The sequence below is a fragment of the Lactuca sativa genome, chromosome 4, assembly GCF_002870075.4.
Source record: "Lactuca sativa cultivar Salinas chromosome 4, Lsat_Salinas_v11, whole genome shotgun sequence".
Taxonomy (NCBI): Eukaryota; Viridiplantae; Streptophyta; class Magnoliopsida; order Asterales; family Asteraceae; genus Lactuca; species Lactuca sativa.
In genome coordinates this window covers 364,946,263-364,952,262 of record NC_056626.2, presented here as the reverse complement: position 1 = coordinate 364,952,262, position 6,000 = coordinate 364,946,263, and positions in this window count along the sequence as shown.

Sequence of the window (6,000 nt, the reverse complement as noted above, 5' to 3'; positions counted from 1 at the left end):
ACAACAGGCACAACAGTAGGTATACTAGCAGGTATAGTAGTGGCATGGACTGCCACTATTTATTGCTTCTTTGAAGGTTCCATATGAGATTTCCCCTTCCTTTTGTTCCAACCCTTGTTGTTGTTGTTGTTGTTGTTGTTCTCCCTAGCTTGTTCTGGCGCAATAACCACAGAGTTTTGACGATTTATGTGGTCAATAAGTGACTGTGCCAGTTCCTCGTCATTGTCAGAGGTAACAGGCCTAGATGCAATGACACTTCCCTGTATCTGGGGCGACAGTCCCCAAATATACCTTTCAATCTTTTTGCTCTCTAGAGCAGCCATTTTTAGACACAAAATCTCCATGTCCTAGAACCGATTAGTGTAAGTTGTTATGTCTGCATCGGCCATGGTAAGACCCCAGAGTTCTTGCTCTAGTTTTTGAATTTCCCCTCGCGGACAGTATTCCTGCATCACCATGGTTTTTAAGTTCCCCCAGCTTATAGTATTTGCCACTATCAAAGTCAGTGACTTAACATGGCCATTCCACCATGTTAGGGCCCTATCTGAAAAATTACAAGCAACAAATTTAACTTTGCTACCCTCTGGACACGAGCAAATTTCAAAGATTCCTTCTATCTTGTCAATCCACTACCTTAAAACCATCACTCCTCCAGTTCCATTAAAGGTCTTGGGTTTGGCATTCGAGAAGTCTTTATAGGTGCACTCTCGCGAGTGCTCATGACCCTCGACATGTTTAGAAGGATGTGCACCAGCTCCCAACCTACTTGCACCAGGAGTATTGATATGAGACATGGCAGCCGCTACAGCTGACGTGACTACTGCTTGAAACATAGAAACATCGAATTGAGGGGGTGGTGGTGGAGGTGGCTTCGGTGCTTCATTTTCATTGTTACGTCTTGGATTTCTACAAGGAGGCACCTTTTTCTATAAACGTCAATAGATAAAAAGATAATGAGATATCAAGAATGAATATGAATTTCATATCTCTAAACTTAAACACTTAATTCAACAAGAATATTGTAAAGAATTGGAAGTAGATGTCCACTGCAAGTACAACTTGCAACAGGATAATATAACATGGAGTGGTTATTTTTCAAAGAGTATGAGAATACAAGTCGATTGTATTGGTATATTAAGTATATGTAATCTAGATACTTGACTCTAAAGCAGGTCTTTAATATACCATAATATTGCGAAAGCATTGACATCAAACCGACCTTCCGAAAATAAAATTTTTATGGTCGTATTGAAAAAGTATGAAAAATAACTCTGGAACATATTTGTAATCCAAAACTTTGGAATGGGATGTTTATGAAAACTATAGTAACTCTTGTTGAAGTAAAGTGCTTATTATTTTATTGATACTTAGTTTTGTACATATCATGAAAGTAGTCTATACATTCAGTATATTAAACTAGAAAGTAGAAGTAGTGTAAACACTACTTGCGGCGGTTGCTACAACGGTTGATGGGTTCTACTTCATCCTGCGTCTTCCAGCGCCTTTCTTGTGCAGCTTGATGCTCTCTCAACTCCCTTATCTCGGATTGAGCAGCATTAAGTTACCTTTGAAGGGCTTCAGTATGATGTTGGGTGTCATCCTGCATTTCATCAAGACAAAGGATATCTGCAGTGTTAGCCTACACAATCATATTCACTTGTACGATTCGATTGATCGAAATCCTTGATTGATCGAATTGTCGGGCTATTCGGTTTACTATAACTGGAAGAGTGTTATCGGTGGTTCCTCCTCTAGAGACGTTATAGAAACCTCTTGCCATTCTATAAGGAGGGAGTTGGCCGTCTTGCTGACTCCAATGGTTTATATATTGCCCCACTCGGGTATGGGTTCTGCTTCGTCTTGTCTCAGGGGACGTACCCCAAGGTTGCAGACTTGTGGCTCTGTATCCGTACCACTTGATTCGCTGTCCTCAAATGGTTCTTCATCTGAGTCTTCTTCTGGATCCTCCGCTACCCATCCTTCATTGCAACGATTGGAAAATAAGGGTCCCCTGGTGGTTGATATCCTTCCATTGTGTCTGTATGAGAATAACGTCATGAGAAATTCCTAAAACACTAAAGCATATCGATGTTTAAAATATTCTTATAGTATTTTATGTTCTGTTCTGGAGTTTCTTCTGTAGTTGGTAAGTTTTAGATATGTCACAACACTACTATCACTCCCAAACACATGTTGGTCATATCTGAAATCAATATAGTTGATTAGGCTATATTAATTTTAGATATGTTTACATTACTACCCGAGTTTGACTGTAATGTTCAACATCCAAATACTTTTAAGTTCTTATGACTATGTACTTGTAAGTATGATTGTTAGTATACTTCTTGTAAAAATACTTAATGTTTTAAAAAGTATACTCGTAGTTAGAGCTCCTAGCCCCAATGTATTTATCGTTTGTATATCTTTTATGGATTGATATACTGAGTTCACTATAAACAATGCTCTGATACCAATCTGTCACACCCCCAAACCAGATGGCGAAAACGTCTGGGGGTGGAGGACTTCATTTGTAGTATCACAACACATGCATCATAGTAATCAAACTACAAACAACCATTGTATTTAAAAGTATAAGTATTTACATGCGTTCAATCATTGTATATTGAAACCAAAATAGTTATACAAAAGAAGAAGATTTGACTCAAAATAGCTCCATCTTCTCAAAAAGCTCAGGGAGTACCTGTTTATTATTTCCCTAAGAATACAAGTAATTTGAAAAGAGAGTATCAACAGTAAGTTGAGTGAGTACATAAGTGTTTACGTTTGAAAGGCTGTCTTTGTATCTTGAATATGAAAACTATTCCAAAAAATATCATATTTTCTGTTGTATATGAAAAGTAGTTTTATTCCCATAAAACCGTTCTATTTGTAAACTAATGTGTTGTATTTGTAAATATCTTTTTAATGAGTTATTATAACCATACTAAGACATGATCACCCAAAACAAAAGCTTTGTGTAAATTGTTGATAACAATTGACACTCATTGGCATGTATGCCTGACTGTAGCTAGCAGCCTGAGTGCGGGGTAGTCAATCCTGATTTAGATCTACACACAACTTGTTTCGATCCCCTAACTGGACACTCTGGTTATAAGGTCAGGACTTTACCTTGGTTGTCTAAATGAATTAAAAAACCTAAATTGAATGTCTCATAAAAAGCATATAAACATTACATGTATATTAGTCATGAAAACCCAATCATTCTGAAATAAACGATTAACAGTATGTTCTTGAATTAGTATTTCGAACATGTATTTGACATTTGTAAACCCTTGATTTGTTTGAATCAAAACTCCTGTTTCTTGTAAAACTGTGTATTGTAGTATACTTGAATCATGAATTGTTGTTCTATGTATCATAAATTATACCTATTATAATTTATATGTACTTTATGAATTGGTATTTAACTATTTTTGCATGTAATCCTTTGCTCAACATGTTACAAAGGATAATTAAACTGATGAAATAACTTTTATATTTATATACATATACAATTTTACATATAATTAAAATTTAAACGACATTCGGACAAATATCCGGTACTATAAGTCCATTTCCAGACAAGGAAATGGACTTAGAATGAGGTATTAGTCCTAAGCCTTTTAAAATTTTTTTTATTATATATATATATATATATATATATATATATATATATATATATATATATACACATATATATATATATATACATACATATATATATATATATATATATATATATGAATTTGTGGGAAAAATATAAGTTTATAAGAGAGTTCAATATTTGGAGTATTTTTGATGGTTTAAAATCGTTTTATCATGATTTGAAATCATTTATTTGTAACACAAAGTTCTTGTGTTAAACTTGTATTTCCCCCGTTAAAACAGTAGAAATTATGAAAATACGGGGGTATGAACTCAATTGATAAGTGATAATTTGGACAGCGTTTCGTTTCCTGGAAAGGAGTTTATTTGACGAAAAATTGGCTTTAAGTGGGTAGAGTTTCGATTGGGGAGAGGCTATTTTTCTCGGGAATCTCGGGGCTTCGAGGCTTGCTTAGAGTTTGAGAAAAGATATCGGGGGTTTAGGGGTTGTATATAAGTTTGTGGAAGTGAAAGAAGTGAAAAGATATGGTAAATGGGGTAACAATTGTAAAAATCTAAGAAGTCTCGCACCATTTATATAGGGGTGCGAGGGTACGGTCCGAGGCTCGGTCATGTTGGCTTCTGAGTGGACCGAACTTCGGTCCAATGGGGAGGTGCCACGAGGGTCCGAGGGGTGTCCGATGATTGTCTCCTGCGAGGGTATCCGAAGGTAAGTGGACCGCGGCTTTGGTCGAATCAGAAGATGACACGTGGAGGCCTCGCATGTGAGGTGACATTGCCGAAGGTCAGCCATGCGATTTTTCCCGGTTTTCCATTTTTTCTCGGTTTTTGAGCCAAAAACTTCTAAAATTCATAAGTTTTGCATACAAACTCCGTTTTTGACGTTCTTTATATGCACGAGTAGGTAGAATTATACTCTACGACTTTCTTTTAGACTTCATCGACTAATTTTCACTTTATTTTTAATATTATCATTTTTAACAAACCGGGACAGGAAACTCCGTTAAAAATTCATAACGTCTTCATCCGACATCCGTTTTTGTCCGTCTTTTTACCGTTGTACTACTATTGACGAGACCTTCAATTCTCGTTTACGTTGTGTTGGCTAAAAATCACCCGATCTTTATTTCGAGTTTTTAGCTGTACACTGCTATACTGAAACTTAAAAAAAAAATCATAACTTCCTCAGACGAAGTTAGATTTTGGCGTTCTTTTTGTGAAAGTTCTCGGTTTAACATAAATTACAACTTTCATTTGGATTGTTAAGGCTAAAAACCCTTTTATTGAAAATTCAGTTTTCACACTGAACAATGTTTTGTCGGTTTTGTCGCGAATCTTCGATTGGTCATGACTTCTTCGTTATAACTCGGATTTTAGTGTTCTTTATATTTTTGGAAACCTTGTTACAATCTCTACCACTTGGTTCATCCTAATTGAGATTCTTTAATAATTTATTTTTGAGGGTCAATTATGTAAATATACACAATAAGCTAAAATTTCTCTTTATTATTTTAAAAAGAAGTACAAATTGACCTACACTATTACATAGGTTTGAAATAACGGTTTGTTACAAATAGCCTCCCCACTTAGAAGAATTTATTATGGTTTTTGATGATCACGAGTCCAGAAAGGAGTTTCTTAGTCTACAATCCAAAATCGACCAAATCATGGATGTAGTTGCTACCAATCAACCGCAAAACACTGACTTTACTACCCCGCAGTCACTCGTTGAACGAGTTGAATGACTAGAAACAAAGGAGCGAATGAATGAAGAGCGTATGATTATCGGGGTTGAAATGGGTATTAGGGAACTGGACAATAATAAAACCGTAGATCAAAAGGAGTTCATCTCAACAGTTGAAAGACTCATCATGGAAGTAACTACACTAAAGGATGAGTTCAAACTCACTCTTGAAAAACAAGCAACTCACTCCAAACAGTAGGTCGAAGAAACTTATAATGCTTATGAATCCAGTCTTGTGGTCCTTCAATCAACCATTAACGAATTAAGGCGATCACTCATAGCAAACTCGAGTGTTGATGAGATCCTTCGTCTTACAAAGGAAATCTATCAACTACTCTTCAACAAAGTCATTCCAACCAATCTTTCAGTCTGTGAGCAGATGAAATCTCAATTCAGTGAGACATTTTCAAAATTCATGGTCTCAAACAATGGTTTAAGGAGCAACATGTGGTTACTTCCTCAAAAAGGGGAAGTGAAAACACTCCAAAATTCCATCAAGAACAAGGTCCTTCTCACTCAAATACCCCTTCTGTTCATCAACATCAAAAACCAGCAATTCTCCTACCGAAGTGCACGACAAACCACCTACTCCTCGGTCATCACCCCCAAAATTACCACAAAATTCTCCTCGTTAATATCATCAATCTCCA